This window comes from Chlorocebus sabaeus, chromosome 17 (assembly GCF_047675955.1).
Source record: "Chlorocebus sabaeus isolate Y175 chromosome 17, mChlSab1.0.hap1, whole genome shotgun sequence".
Classification (NCBI taxonomy): domain Eukaryota; kingdom Metazoa; phylum Chordata; class Mammalia; order Primates; family Cercopithecidae; genus Chlorocebus; species Chlorocebus sabaeus.
The window spans coordinates 11,959,509-11,976,640 of record NC_132920.1 but is presented as its reverse complement, the minus strand read 5'-3'; the positions used below and the strand labels follow the sequence as shown (position 1 = coordinate 11,976,640).

Genomic DNA, 17,132 nt, shown 5'->3' with positions numbered 1-17,132 from the left:
ATAACTGTATAATATTCTACATCAATGGAGCAAATAAGAAAAGGGAATTTTAAAAAGTTTTTCAAATTTCAATGTGTCATGAAAATGACGGTCATCCTGGCATGGTGTGAGGCTTAGGGGAAAGCAGATAAAATGTCTTCAATTTTAGCCATGTCTAGTTTTTAGAAAGATGATTTAATTCACATTTATGCCAGTACTGATACTGTTACCTGTAGGAGACATGCTATTAGAGGAAACCACGTCTCATTGAAAAGCCTCCCTTTCAATGACAAGTAAGGATGGTTTAATGGGTATTATTTGGTGTACTATCTGTAAAGAGGGGAAAGAAAAGTAGATGTGATTGATACTTGCAGTTCCTGAAAGAATTCCTCATAAGCTATGTCCACAAGTGGCATACTGAGGAACCCTAGAAGAAGCATAGCATTCAATGAAAATGACCCAACCCTATCTGTAATCTAACAAGGTGGTATTTTTATTACAGTGGGCCCTGAGCTAATACAGTGTCCCACAGTTCTAGAGGCTGGGAGTTCAAGATCAAGGCATCGGCAAGGTTGGCTTTCTCTGAGGCCTCTCTTCTTGGCTTGTAGACTGCCACCTTCTCTCTGTGTCCTCACATGGCCTTTCCCAGATGTAGTGCATGTACAGAGAGAGGGAGGAAAAAAGAGAGAGAGAGGGAAAGAGAGAATGCGTACACTGGCTCTTTGGTGTCTCTTCTTTTAAGGTCGCTAATACCATTAGATCAGGACCCCACCCTTATTACCTAATTTAACCTTAATTACCTCCTAAAGACTTTATCTCCAGATACAGTCACATTGGGGGTTAGGGCTTCAACATGTCAATTGGCATGCTGGGGGAACAAATCAGTTCCGTAGCAGATACCAAGAGTATATTTACATAGAATTGTAGATAGAGTTGAAGCCAGCCTGGGAAAGGGGCTTGTCAGTTGCTTGAGGAGGAGCTGAAGGACTTCATTCTAGACTTTCTTATTTCCATGAAGAATTACTCCTAAATAACTTGTTTTGTAAATATTCTTTCACATTTTTAGTAAAATGGTTCTCAAACTTCCTGTGGAAAGCCGTCTTGGTGCACACCTTTATTTCACTATAAATAAAGTGATTTTGTCGATTGCCGAAAAATTTAAGGGTCTTATTTTTCCCATTGTAATCACAATCTGAACACAGGTAAATTAAACATCATCTGTCCTATCTCAAGTGTGGAAACGCCCTCCCCTACCCCATAGTCTCCGCCTCATCCTTCCATTAATTTCTTTTGTAAAATCACACAGTCTACACTTATCTTATTGGTTTCCATGTTTATTATCTCTCAACCCTCCACTAGACTATGAGGGCCGTGAGTGTAGCGGCCACGCTTTGTTCCTCTCTGTCTCCCCAGCACCTAGAACAGTGTTGAAATAAATGTGTATTGAATGAATGTTGTAGTTTGAGGCCTGCTCACCTTCCGGTTGAGTTGCTAAGCCTTTCATATCAACTTAACTGCTTTCTTGCTTTTGCATTTTTCTTTAAACATCCTTTTTAAAATTTCTGGACTCAAAGTTATTATATATAACAGAGTTAAAGGGGATCTGCTCATTTTATAGACTGGGAAGCCAATATAAGGAGTAGTCATGTGAAATAAATGACAGCATCACCAGCTGGCTCCTGGCAGAGCTTGACTAGAGAGCTCCCAGTCCATCCTCCCTCTCCCTTTCTTCCTGCTCCCAAATCCTTCCCCTTTTATGCCTTTCGTAATTCTCACCAGAAACTCCATTGCCTTTTGCTTGCTCTTAATCTTCATTCCTAGATTTTTAAAAAAAGTTTCTTCTCTGCTGTAGTTTTGATAGAGGTTCCATGGCTTAAACATGTAGTATGGATGGAAGGAAAGAAGGGAGGGAGGGAAGGAGAGAGGGAAAGAGTGAATATATGTGTATAAAATTAAGAAAACGCCAGGCACAATAGTTGACGCCTGTAATCGCTGCACTTTGGGAGTCTAAGAGGGGCCGATTGCTTGAGCCAGGAGTTTGAGACCAGCCTGGGCAACATGGGGTAACCCTGTCTCTAAAAAAAATACAAAAAATTAGCCAGGCATGGTGGCGTGCACCTGTAGTTCCAGCTGCTTAGGAGGCTGAGTTGGGAGGATCCCTTGAGCCTGGGAAATCAAGGCTGCAATGAGCTGTAATCGCACTACTGCACTCCAGCCTGGGCTACAGAACGAGACCCTCTCTCCAAAAAAAAGAAAAAAAGAAATTAAGAAAAAATATGGCAGAGTAAGGGTTCAAAAAAGTGATTTATAAGAAAAACTATGAAACATGTACTTCTGGCTTATTCAATCCGCATTCCTTACCTTTTCTGAGCTGCTATAATATTTTATTTAAAAAGGGTTAAAAATCAGGCATATTTTCAGTAACTAACAGAGAACTACTTAGTAATATTCTTCTGCCCTAGAGACAATTTACCAGTTCCAGAGTCTCCTACTAATAAAGAGTATATATTATGCACATACAAAGAGGCAACATCGTGACTAAAAGCATGGGCTTAAGAGCCAGCAAGCCTGGGTTGAAGCCCAGATCTGCCAGCTGCATAATTTGGGGCTATTTTTTTGACCTTCCTGTGCCTCCATTTTCTGATCTGTAAAGTAAATGCAACTGGAGTCTTCACAGAATAGCTGTGAATATTAGATGAATTGGTGTTTGGAAAGTGCTGAAGACAGTGCCTATCACATAGTTACAATGATCCCTCAGTGTTGACCAATTCTTTATTACATGTTTCGCACCAGACTAAGTGTGCTTTACATGTGTTATGCTTTAAACCTTGAAATAAGTCTCTGGAGACTTATCCAGAGAGGACCTGACAACCAAATCTGACACGATCCTCGATGGGATCCTGGAATAGAGAGAAGACATTAATGGAAAAACTGTTGACATCCAGATAAAGTCTGGAGTGTAGTTAATAGTAATGTCCCAATGTCAATTTCTTATTTTTGACAAATGCATCCTGGTAATGTAAGATGTTAACAAGGAAGTAAACAGTCAGCGCATATGTACAGGGCTCTCTGTACAATCTTTATAAATTTTCTGTAAAGCTAAAATTATTCCAAAATGAAGTTTATTTTTTAAAAGCACTAATAACCTGCTGCTACAGACACCATTACCCATGTTTTCCTGATGAAGGAACTCAGGCTTGGGTTAAGTACCAACCCAACTAGAGCTGACCTCACAGGGACCCTGATTGTCTGCAGAGAAGACCACATCCTAAATCCCTAGGCTACCCCGCCACCCGGTAAGTCTGAGATTTCTTTTATATTCTCATTTGTGGCAGACTGGGATCTGGAAAAGCAGGTGTGACCTAAACACAGTTATGAAACAAAGAGTGTTTTTCCTTAAGCCCCCTTTCTCTTCTTTCAGATTCAGTTCCCACCCTGATGGCCTGTCTGCTACAACCTGATTTCAGGTTTTAAAAAAATTATATATGTACGTATGAAAAAAATACATGCACACATCTATGTATAATTCACCTTTCCATAGTTTCAATTACCCACCGTTAACCATGGTCCTAAAATATTACAGTATTTTAAGAGAGAGAGAGAGAGACCATATTCACATATGACTTTTATTACAGTATATTGTTACAATTGTTCTAGTGTTAGTTATTGCTAATTTATAACTGTATCTACTTTTTAAATTAAACTTTATCATAGCTATGTATAGAAAAAAAAAAACAGTATATATGGGCCAGGCACAGTGGCTCGTGCCTATAATCCTAGCACTTTGGGAGGCCGAGCAGACAGATCACCTGAGGTCAGGAGTTCAAGACCAGCCTGGCCAATATGGTGAAACCCCATCTCCACTAAAAATACAAAAAAATTAGCCAGGTGTAGTGGTGCACACCTGTAATCCAAGCTACTCAGGAGGCTGAGGCAGGAGAATTGCTTGAACCCAGGAGGTGGAGGTTGCGGTGAGCCGAGATCATGCCACTGCACTCCAGCCTGGGCGACAGAGCGAGACTTTGTCTCAAGAAAGAAAATAAAAAGAAATCAAAAAACAGTATATATATATATATACATACAGAGAGAGAGAGAGAGAGGTTTTGGTACTATCTGAGATTTCAGGCATCCACTGTGTGTCTTGAAATATATTTTATAAATGAAAATTGAAACTATTTTATATATATATATGTAGAAACTTTGTGTATATATACACACATACACACATATATGCACACACCTATATTATATATCTATGTATGTACATATATTTTAATAAGGGCTGTGTTTATATGTCTATATGGGATTTCAGCATCAGTAGATGGGTATACTGGGCACCTGGACCAGACTACAGGACAGGATTCCACACAATTCTAAAGCATTTCAAATTTCCCATCTAAATCATTAATTATAAGTAACCTTTCCTTGTTGTTAACAAACTCCCAACACCACAACTTCACCCCCACTAGCTTTACAAGTACCCCTTTTTTTGCAAACACATCTCAGTTCCTAATATCTACCTCCTACATTAACATCTATTTCCCCAAACCTTACCACATCTCAAACTCACCAGCTTCTGACTCTGTAAATATGTTGCCAACATAAGAAGCTTTCTCCAAATGCCTGCTCATTGGATCAAATTTTGCAGATGAATTGTTTCTGGTAAACAACACTTAAACCACTGATTTTTTTCCCTTCCCTAAACTTTCTGCTATACTATTCCATACTATTTCATTTGTAAAAGCACACAATTAAATTTCCAGTTTTGAATGTATTGGCATCTCCTCTTCATGGTAGTTCCTATTGTGCCAAAATGTCTGTGGACATCAATATAAAGGAACCCACGAGTCTAGAGTCAAAGTCCAACTTGGGAAAAGTTGGAGAAAGAGCAATAGATAAAATGGACTTTCTGGAAGCTAAGGAAAATGAAAGGGACATGAATTCACAGGTGAGAGAGATGAGCCAGAGAATGGAAGATAAGAGTAAGCCACTAATAACAGGATGAGAATAGCCTATGGTGAGCTTTAACATGTTCTAAGCGCTTTTTAAATTTCAGCTGTTTTAATTTCTGCCAAAGGAGGTGGAGCTTGATTTACGGTAGATGATTGAAAATGGAACTAGCATTATAATAAGGCATCTAAATAAGGCTATCTGTGTGTGTGCGTGTGTGTGTGTGTGTGTGTGTGTAGTGCATATCAGCTAGCCAGATGGCTGTCTAACCTAAAGACAGTGTAGATGTTACTTGTAAGATTTTTTTTGCTACTAATGGGTTATGCACATGAGGTTCGGTAATTATAAAAAATATTGATGCAAGCAGGAAATCTTGGCACGGCGGCAGTGTGTAGTTCTCAGAGCAGGAGTAACAGGACACACACATTTGTCTTCGGCTCGCTACTCATACAACTGTCGTTTCCAACTGTTGTGGAACCTTCTGGTTGCAAAATTCCATCCCTCACATAGTAACAAGAGAGTCAAAACAGTCCCTCCCTCCGGAGCTTTGATCACACAACAGTTTTGTAACCATGTTCTCTCAGAAAGTTCCATAGTCCACCCGTCTGGAACAAAATAAAGTGATTTCCAGAAAGGTAAATCAGACATTCTCTCACGGGAGTTTTCTGCTATTTTTATTATTCTAAAAGCATAGTTTTCTATTGCCTCAGGTTTGATTTGGGGGAGTAGGATGGCTACCCTATGAATGTTCTTCAAAAATATTTTTCTACTGTCTTAATAACCATTCCTTTTGGTATCTAGTCTGAGCAACTGATTATCTTGTATCCATTTTCATACAATGAAAACAAATTCACACAATTTAAAATTGAAAACTCTAATGATATTTCTTATTAAGAAAGCTCCTAATTTCTTATTAAGGGAAAAAAAGTCTTGTCCCAAATCAATTATTATTCAAAAAAGTTTCCAAACATAAGTTGTTTTATGACAGTGACCCATGATTCATATTCCCCAAAGGCCAAACTGCCATTCTGCAATAAATTACAACAAAACATTTTGTGTCTGTCTTCACAAATGCAAAGAAAGCCAGAATACTATTGGGCAGTACTTAAATGAGAAATTCTGGGATGCTGCGGAAATAATAGCAGGTGTCAAATAATATGAATTTCTTGCTACTAAAATCTCCTTGAAGCATGCTTGATTTTTCCTGGTAACCTAAATCAATAGTAATATTGAGAAGTCATCATGCAATATTGACCAGTTGCATAGCAGATACATCAAAGGAACTATTCTTCTAGATTACACTGGAGGTCCTGAAAACAAAGAAATATTAATGTTTCTTACCACTGCAAAATTCCATCTCAGATACATTGCTAATTAGCAACCTAAGTTTAATATGCGAAATACCAAATGACATTTGACAGTGTCCCCATCTGTAAAATGGGGTGATAATAACCTACTCCTTAGGAATACTTTGCAAAAGAGCAATGAGTGCTTATTAAGTAATCTAGAAGTATCTGTCGCTGTGAGTATCTAAATAACTCCTTTCCTTTGTATCTTTCCACTATGTGTAATGTCTCCTTTATCTTATTCTTCTATGCCTCTTCATTATATCTTCCTTTTGTTTTTCACTGATTAGTAACTGGATTTCTTTTTAAGCAAGCATTTATTTACATACTTGTAACTACTTGCCATTCTACTGCTCTATTTTCTTTTTTCTTCTTTGCTTCTTAATTTGAAGTGAATGACTTATGTTAAACCCAGGACAATATTTTTCTAGATGCTATGAAGATGGTGAATTGGATATCTACCCTCCTAAATTCACTTACAATTACTTCTATAAATATTGATAGTTAGAGTGGCTTTGATTTCACTGGATGAAAATTACTACACACTCTCTCTTTCCTCTAGTTTATATTGCCCTGGCACCTGGCTTCTTGAATATAGATGATCTGACTGATTAAAATCAGAATTATCTCTTTACAACCACCTACAATTCTGACATCATTCCGCAAAACATTTTTATAATCCCTCTGTTTTTGCCTTAACCAAGGCCTTCCTGCCTATTTTCTCAACTCTAACTCATTGCTTTATTTCATTTAGAAAATGTGAGATTTTATTATTATGACTCTAAAATGCAGAGGTCCAATGTGACATATTTTAAAACTTTTCCTCACTCTTCTTTGAAAAAATTGCTGAAGGTGAAAAGCAAGTACATCTCGTATCACATTTCATAAAAACTACTCAACAGATTCTTCCAGTGTTGCCAATATTAACATCTAAGAGTGTCTGGGGAGAGAATGCAGTTGTCTACCATGACATCAACTTGGAAAAGATAGGGCTAGAGTCCAAACATTCCTAGCTTCTCTTAATCAGGCATACCACCCTAATTATCTCCTAAAAAGAATGCTGCCATCATGTAACTCCCGCACTGAAGAAACCGAGTCACTTCCCTCTAACTACAAGATCCACATTCCCCAGCTGGTGTTTAAACTTCTATATGATGCAAGCAATCACCTGAAAACACTGTGCTTACTTACTTCCCTAAATGAAGCCTTCACTCCAGCTAAACAGCTTCACTCACTGTTCCTGCAGTAAGTTCGGTGCTTCCTTTCTACATATTTCTGTTTCAGTCACCATCATTGCACAGAAGGCTTGCTTTCCTCCTCTTTGCTCATCCAAATGCTCTAAGCCATTCTCTCTAAGATCTAGGTGAATTGTACCATTTCAAGGAGCACTTCATGAAGTGATCCACGAGGCTCATATAAAATTGGCAGGCTGGGTGCGGTGGCTTGTACCTGTAATCCTGGCACTTTGGGAAGCTGAGGTGAGTGGATCGCTTGAGCCCAGGAGTTGGAGACCAGCCTAGGCGACATAGTGAAACCTCATCTCCACAAAAAATACAAAAATTAGCCAGAGGTGTTTGTAGTGCCAGCTACCCGGGAGGCTGAGGTGAAAGAATCACCTGAGCCCAGGGAGGTCAAGGCTGCAGTGAGCTGTGATCACGCCACTGCACTCCAGCCTGGGTGACACAGTGAGACCCTGTCTCGAAAAAATAAAAATAAAAAATAAAATAAAATTGAGATACTCCCAGTTAATCAATTATGCCTGTCCCTTTAACTGCTATCGTTTCACTTTTTCTAGGTTTCCATTTTCTGGTCTAAATTATTTAGAACACACAATTCTGTCTTATACATACAGCCTTTCCTTCCCTTACGTCTCCTTTATTCATTAATTACTAATCAACTCTACATGTTATCCATGAACCGTCCTTCCAGGGAAATGAGATCCATAGTCTATTGATTATTGTATCTAGGGTTTTTAAATGTGTTTTTTTGTTTTTTTGTTTTGTTCCTGTTGAGAAATATTGATAAGTGGTACCTTCTACTGCTAACATTGACACCTTCTACTGCTAACATTGACATTGGGTTTTACTTCCTACCTGCAAAGTGTCTGGATTAGAACTGCTCACTAACGTCCACTCTAGGTTAAAGAATCTGTGGTTTGGTTGGTTCTACTTCAAAGATTGGTGAATATTTTCATCAAATACTTTGAGAATATAAAACGTAATCACGAACTTCACCTTTTTAGATTTTAGTTGCCTTTTCAGTTGTCTCTTGACCTCCAAACTTCTTAAAAGCTTAATCTATAATAGCCCCCATTCTCTCTGCATCAACGTAATGCCCTTTCCTCTGGCACAGTAGTCATTCTTTCAAGCTTCCACTACATCAGAAATGTCATAAGTCAACCACATTGAACGTTTGTATAACTCTTCATTTTCCAAAATGCTTTCACATAACTTTGTGTATCATGGTGGATTTTAAGCTCCACTCCTGGCTATGTGTTATGTCTCTCTTGCACTTCTCTCTTCTTTTATCCTCACATCAATTTACCCTGCCTTAACATATTGACATATCCTTGAGAGTTACCCAATACCCTTTAGACAACGGGTGAAGTATTTGCAAAAACTATTCCTGATTTTACTGAGGAAATTGATGCTCATAGAAGATGTCCTAGGACTTGTCCAGATCTCCACACCCATTACATGACAGAGACAGGATTTAACTCAATTTTTTCTGACTTCAAATTTACTACACTTCCATAAAATCATGGCTTGCTTCTGTGGTAAGTGGTCTGTTTCTTCCTTTCTAATTTAGTGGTTAATGGATACAACACAGGCCTTTCTTTTTTTTTTTTCTTTTTTTTTTTGAGATGGAGTCTCGCTCTGTCGTCCAGGCTAGAGTGTGCAGTGGTGAGATCTTGGCTCACTGCAAGCTCCGCCTCCCAGGTTCAAGTCATTCTCCTGCCTCAGCCTCCCCAGCAACTGGGACTACAGGCGCACGCTGCCACGCCCAGCTAATTTTTGTATTTTTAGTAGAGACGGGGTTTCACCGTGATAGCCAGGATGGTCTCGATCTCCTGACCTTGTTATCCGTCCACCTCAGCCTCCCAAAGTGCTGGGATTACAAGCGTGAGCCACTGCACCTGGCCGCCTTTATTTTTCATTTCTTGCTAATTGACCCGACACCTCACATGCTTCCAACCTGTCCTAAACTCAGCTGTCCAAATTCGAACCATCACAATCTTCTCCTCAAATCTTTTCCTATTTACTTACAGTCTAAATTCTAAATTTAACATGGAATTCAAAGCCCTCTGTTATCAACCTCTATCTTTACAATCTTACCCATCCATTCATTGGGCAAATGTTTATTGAGTATCTGTTATATGCCAGGCAATGTTCTAGTATTGGGAATGGTGAATAAGGCATATTCTAGGCAATAAGATGCCTGCTCTCTTGGAGTTAACATTCTTATTCTTTGTTCTTCATTATAATTAATGAATTGCAACCATCCAATCATGCTGGGACACTTCCTATCTTCATAGTTTTCTTCATGTTGGTCCCAGCTATCTGGTCTACAAATTTCCATATTCAACAAGCGGACTTCTGGATCTTGTTTCTCTTATACTGTTGTATGTATGTACTATCCTTTCTCCCTGCCCTAGTTCTTTTTTATTTATTGATATAAGCACATAAAACATATTTTAAATATATGTCATGTTCACTTGCAAGCAACGTAAGGAAGAAAATCATGGTATATTCCTTCCATATTTACCTTTCCCATGGAACTTTGCATGTGGTAATCATTCAATAAATGTTTATTCACACAACCCTATGAATGAATTAACAAGTAGAAAGGTATAATCATTATCAGATAAGTTATCTACCTTAGCCATATCACCTAAAATGGTTCACTCAAAGATTTTAGGAGTATATCTTTTCATCTCAATGTTTTATTTTGTTTTTCATTCACATCAATGTATAATATTTCATCAGAGTTTAAAGAGTCAGATTGTTTTATGGCACATTAAGAAAAAAATGCTGTTTCTTGCCATCTCTGTTGTCACTATTTCCCACTCCCTAGACAAAATATTTTCAACTCTTTTACCAATTGTTTAATATTTACATTTGCATCTCTAAATAAAGTGTAATTTTTGACTTTTCAATTTTAGATTATCTATTGCCTTCTCACTCTGAAATGTGAGCTCTAGCTCTCTTTTTGTGCCGCTCCCTCTGTTCCCAAGCACACACAGTTACATTGCTGTCCCCCAGTGCCCCATGTAAATTATTGCTTTGGTTGGGGCAACAGTCGGTGTTTACAGGTCCATTATCACCGAGACTAAGAATACTATTCACAGCTAAGCCGTACGATACACTGTGAGTATTTTTCCCTTTTTGTGCTTCCATAAAGAGCATCATTGCTTAGTTTGTGTATTTGCTTGGCTTTCTGTGTACACCACACAATGACATTTCAGGCAACAACAGACAGCATATACGATAGTGGTCCCATCAGATTGTAAAAAAGCCGAACAATTCCTACCACCTAGTAAAGTCTTGATGATCGCGTGTGTGTGCAGGCCAAGGCCAATGTGTGTGTTTATGTCTTAGTTTGTACCAAAAAAGTTTAAAGAGTAAAAAATAAAAATAGAAAAAAGTTTATAAAATACAAAGAAAGAAAATATTTTGTACAGCTGTACAATGTGTTTGAATTTTAAGCTAAGTGTTACTCCAAAAGAGTCAAAAAGTTAAAAAAAATTAAAAGGTTTATAAAGTTAAAAAGTTACAGTAAGCTCAGGTTAATTTATTACTGAGGAAAGAAAATTTTAATAAATGAATTTAGTGTAGCCTAAATGTCCAGTGTTTATAAAGGTCTGAAGTAGGGTACAGTGATGTCCTAAGCCTTCACGGTCACTCACCATCATTCACTGACTCACGCAGAGCAAGTTCCAGTCCTGTGAGCTCCATTCATGGGAAGAGCTCTATCTAGGTGTATCATTTTTGAAACCTTTTATATTGGCCAGGCGCGGTGGCTCACGCTTGTAATCCCAGCACTTTGGGAGGCGGAGGTAAGCGGATCACGAGGTCAGGAGATGGAGACCATCCTGGCTAACATGGTGAAACCCTGTCTCTACTAAAACTACAAAAAATTAGCCAGGCGTTGTGGCTCACGCCTGTAATTCGAGTTACTCAGGAGGCTGAGGCAAAAGAATCACTTGAACCCGGGAGGCGGAGGTTGCAGTGAGCCAACATCGTATCACTGCACCCCCGGCCTGGGCGACAGAGCAAGACTCCGTCTTAAAAAAAACAAATACAAACAACAACAACAACAACAACAAAAAACGCTTTTATACCATATTCTTACTGCACCTTGTGTTTGATTAGATAGGTTTAGATACACAAATACTTACCCTTGCGTTCCAGTTGCCTACGGTATTCAGTACAGTGACATGCCGTCCAGGTTGGTAGTCTAGGAGCCATAGGCTGTCACATACAGCCTAGGTGTGTAGTAGGCTCTACCAAGGACACTCCATGATGTTAGCAGAACAAAATGACCTAATGACACGTTTCTCACAATGTATTCCTGTCATTAAAAAAGACATGACTATACTTAGTAATTCAACCTAAGATCGGTAAATGTCATCTCAACACATTCAAACTAACCTAATACAGTATTAATTGGGTCCTATCCAATAGCTCTGCCCTAGAGCTTTCTGACCTGTATTCTCAAGTCACACCCTAGGCCTGACTCAGCAGTGTTTATGGGATCCCTTTCACCATCATCCCTGGGGTTGACTTCTCCCATTTCTCAAGTGGGTCACAATTTCCTGGATCCCATCCCTTCCTTCTTTCTGAGATTATTCCCGCATTTTGGGTGGTCCCATACTCTAGGGCTTCCTAACAGAGGATCCGCAGCAAACAAAACATTTTGAGGTCTTGGAAATCGGAGAATGTCTTTATTCTACCTTCATGCCTAATTTATAGATTGGCTGGATAGAGAATTCTAGAATAAAATGAATTTTTCCACATAATTTCAAAGGCATTAAATTCATTGTCTTCTAGCTTCCAATATTTCTACTATGAAATGTCAAGTACTATGAATCTTGATTCTTCTTATAAAATCTCTTCTTTCTAGAAGCTCACAATATATTCTCTTCATCTCAGAGTTTCAAAAATGTCCTAATGATGTGTCTTAATGTTGGTGGGCTTTTTTGTTTGTTTTTTGTTTTTTGAGACGGAGTCTCGCTCTGTCATCTAGGCTGGAGTACGGTGGTGTGATCTCGGCTCACTGCAAGCTCCGCCTCCCGGGTTCATGCCATTCTCCTGACTCAGCCTCCCAAGTAGCTGGTGTGATCTCGGCTCACTGCAAGCTCCGCCTCCCGGGTTCATGCCATTCTCCTGACTCAGCCTCCCAAGTAGCTGGGACTGCAGGCACCCACCGCCAAGCCCAGCTAATTTTGTGTGTGTGTGTGTGTGTGTGTGTGTGTGTGTGTGTGTATTTTTCTGAAGAGATGGGGTTTCACCTCATTAGCTGGGATGGTCTCGATCTCCTGACCTCGTGATCCGCCCACCTTGGCCTCCCAGGCATAAGCCACTGTGCCTGGCCTTAATGTTGGTTTTTAAATTATTTCTGGTGCTGGATCTGTGTGGTTTATTTTGATCTAAAAACTCATGTTCTTTCATTTGGGGGAAATGTTTTTGGATTGTTTCACTGATGATTTCCTATTCTCTATTTCTTGAGTTGTCTCTTTGTGGAACTCCTATCATATAGATGTTGGACCTGCTGGACATATCCTGTATTTTTTTCTTATCTTTTATCCCTTATTTTTTATTTTTGCTCTGCTTTTAGAAGATTTCCTCTAATTTATCTTCCAACTCTTCTATTGCTTTTTTTACTTTCACAATTCTATTTTAAATTATTTTAAAGTTCTTCTTCCTCAAAATATTCTTTTTCTAAAATAGCACCCTTTTCTTGTCTTTTACATGCAGTATCTTATCTGAATGTATTAAGGATCATTTTCAAATGTTATCCTCCCCTCCAGGTTCTGTTTTCTCTCATTGCTTTTTTCCCTGATTGTTTGTTTCCGTGTCTCCCATATTAGAATCCTATCCTAGTAATCCTTATGTGGCTACTCCTACTAGGCACACGTGCACTAAAAGCCGATTAGAGGCCAGGTGCGGTAGCTCATGTCTGTAATCCCAGTATTATGGGAGGCTGAGGTGGGTGGATCACCTGGGGTCAGGAGTTTGAGACCAGCCTGACCAATGGTGAAACCCCATCTCTACTAAAACTACAAGAATTAGCCAGGCGTGGTGGCACACACCTGTAGTCCCCAGCTACTCAAGAGGCTGAGACAGGAGAATTGCTTGAATCCGGGAGACGGAGGTTGCAGTGAGCTGAGATCGCGCCACTGCACTTCAGCCTGGGCAACAGAGCCGGCTCGGTCTCAAAAAAAAAAAAAAAAAAGAAAGAAAACAAAAAAAAAGCCGACTGGAGGAGGAGTGTGTGACTAGTTTTTGACCAGGGACTTCACTGTATAGTGGCCTGCCTACTGGAGCCCTCATTGGCAATATTTTCAGATCTTTTCTATTGGGCTGGTCAAATTCCCCAGAGAAGACTTCTATTCGTCTGCCTAGGAAATATGTGTCTGTGTATGCTTGTGTATGCACTCACAAGAGTGTGTGTACTTAGCAAACGGTGTTCCAACCTAGAAAAGGTTAAGAAATATGAAGAGTTTTTGCATTTAGTGTGTAAGCTCAACTGCCCACTTTTTAGTTCAAACCCTCTGTGTCTGTCTCCAGGAAATAAATCTCTTAGATCTTCTGCTAAGATGGGTAGTTGACCTGTTTCATGAAGTGGGGAGGAGATGAGAAGGGCCAGCTGCTTCTTCAGCAACCCTACTTGCAACAGAACTTCCAGAGATATCTGATGATGCTCATTCTTGGATTTGTACTTGAAATTAAAAACAAAACAAAACAAAAAATCAGTCTGCTTCTCAGCTCTCTCTGAAGTTGGCTGAGAATCCAGCTTTCTCAGATCTCCTCCCAGCTTCCAAGTTTCTGTTGCTGTTGTCTCCATTCTTGTTTATTTTGTCTTTGTATGCTGTGTCTTTAAAAAAAAAAAATTATTGTCATTTGAGCAGTAGCATTGAGCTAAATGCTAATGGTTAATCTGCCATCTTTAAATATCCTAGAGTATCTATTTATGGTGGAAAAAATACCTGGGTTATTGTTTAATAATTAGTTATTTTTGAACATGAGCTTTCATAAAAACAGAACTTTAAGAAAAATGTAATTGTTCTTGTAATTTCTATTTTGTCTGGGAGAAAAATGATTGCTAAACAGTTACCATCAATGAGTAAAAATGTAAGAAAAACAAGTAATGTCTAAATTTTTTTAAAAGCAGAAGAAAAACATTTTTCTTAATCTTAAATTTTTTTATTGTTAAGAAACATAACTTCATTATTGTTTTATTTAATCTGTATCCTGTTAAACTGGTCATTCTGAATCTATGGCCTTTCAGAGGGCTGGCATTGCTATTCTAATATATACCTGTGCCTCTGAGGTTCCTGTAGGTTAGTTTTTGCTGGGCAGAAAACTGCCATTACTAGCACTGATTTTCAATGACTTCCTGCAGGCAAACACCTGGAGGCAATTACCTGTACTTGTCTGCTAGCGGATGCAAATAGGCTTTAGGATAGGAAAACTATGTCTGATTTTTAAAAAATGAATCCACTTCCTTTGTGTAATGTTTTATTTGTGTCGGAATAAAATGCTAGCTTATCCAGTCCTGGAATTTATCCATTAACCAATTACATGTTGGTCAATCCACTTTTTCAGCACAGAATTTCCAAACATTAGTGATTTTCTGTTATCCTTACCCACCTTCTGATGTCAAAGCTCTTCCGCTGTCTTACAGGATATGGGTCAGTGACAATGTAGGAAGAAACAAGAAAAATCAATAACCTGCATTTTAATGTGAAATGACAACATGTTCAACTTTGACTACAGACTTCCCAGGCATGGTTCAGGAGAGAATGCGAGAGTATGTAAAATACATCATTCTTTTTATTATGTTGATGCATAAGTAATTGTGGTTTTTTCCATTAATGTACACATGGACTTAGTAATATTTTAATTTAATTTAGATGGATTTAATTAACAAATTTATTTATCTATTAGTTTCTTTTTTAAAAATGGAGTCTTGATCTGTCACCCAGGCTGGAGTGTAGTGGTGTGATCATAGCTCACTGCAGCCTTGAATTCTCGGGCTTAAGCGATCCTCCTGCTTCAGCCTCCTGAGTAGCAGGACTACAAGCACGTGCCATTATATCTGGCTAATTTTTATTTTAATTTTTTTGTAGTGGCAGGACCTGGCTATGTGGCCCAGGCTGGTTTCAAATCCTTGTCTCAAGTGATCCTCCTGCATAGGCTTCCCAAAGTGTCGGGATTATAGGAGTGAGCCACTGCACCTGGCCAATATTTTATACACCTAGATATAATCTCTGGAGAAAATCTTGGGGATGATTGCTACTTTAGCTAAGCCATGAATGCTCTGCATTTAAATTTAAATGTAGAATTAGGGCCAAGCATGGTGATGCACATCTGTAATCTCAGCTGCTTGGGAGACTAAGGTGTGAGGATCCCTTGGGTTTAGGAGTTCAAGATAAGCCTGGGCAACCCAGTGAGACCACTGTCTCATATTAAAAATGAAAAAAAAAAGAGATAAATGTAGATTTAAATTGCACTCTTAGAAATATCAGACAATAAAATACTTTTAAAGATTTAAAATTATTTGTACTAAATAATAATGATTTATGGTTTTATAGACTACTGCAGTTAGGGCAGACCAATCATGCATGCAAGAAGACCTGTTGTTCTTTAGTGCAAGTTCAAAGTTTCACATCTTTCTAATTTTATTCTTATTCAGACAAAACTATAGATGATTACCACACTTTAAAACTTCCTTATTTTCAGTATAACCAAACTATTAGATAAATTTTGATGGAAGTTTCATTTCTTTCCTTCATTCTTCTTTCTGTAATATCTCTCATTTTTACATTTAGTGAATCGTTTTTTAAAAATTCTTATTTTTTTCTGCTATTTATAAGTACAGCTTCCTAGAGCCTTTAATTCTTGTTTTATAGATATATCTAACAATTTGGTTCCTCCTAGGATATCTTTCAAATTTCTACTGTACACATTACTAATGTATAAAATTTCTGTTTTATTATACAAGGCCTTCTAAGAGCTCCTGTCAAAAATACTGCTGTAAATAAATCCTGTTTTTTATAGTTTTAGTGTTACAGTTAGCTATTGCATTCCCAAAGACTTGATGTTTAATAAAGCAAGCGCTATGACCAACAATATGCTGTGAAAATGAAACTATGCTTACAGCTTTCTTTAATGACTTAAAATACTATCGTATTTTGTTCCAACCTCTACAGAATTTTAGAACTAGAAGGAACCTTAGAGATGATGAGAACTTAACACCTGGATTTCACAGGTGAGAAATGGAGACCTTGACTGGGGAACTTTCTCGGATCACACAACTAGTTATCCACTTTCAGCTTGGTCTTCTTTCAATTTTCATTTGCCTCCTAAATAAAAGATCTGCTGGCTCAGACTCAATGTTTGGCCCAGTGTTTCATGTTGAAATACCCTCCATCTTCGGTCGGGCGTGGTCGCTTACGCCTGTAATCCCAGCACTTTGGGAGGCCGAGGCGGGCAGATCACCTGAGGTCAGGAGTTCAAGACCAGCCTGACCAATGTGGTGAAACCCCGTCTCTACTAAAAATACAAAAATTAGCCAGGCATGGTGGCGCACACCTGTAATCCCAGCTACTTGGGAGGCTGGGGCAGGAGAATC

General features: G+C 38.6%; 1 long non-coding RNA gene across 1 annotated transcript; it reads left to right on the top strand.

The window, feature by feature from the left end:
* The first annotated feature begins 5,220 nt into the window (after positions 1-5,220).
* On the top strand, positions 5,221-16,886 carry LOC119626756 (uncharacterized). The gene is made up of 3 exons (XR_005242891.2): positions 5,221-5,564; positions 15,183-15,312; positions 16,711-16,886. It is a non-coding gene; the product is annotated as an uncharacterized lncRNA (long non-coding RNA).
* The last annotated feature ends 246 nt before the right edge of the window (positions 16,887-17,132 follow it).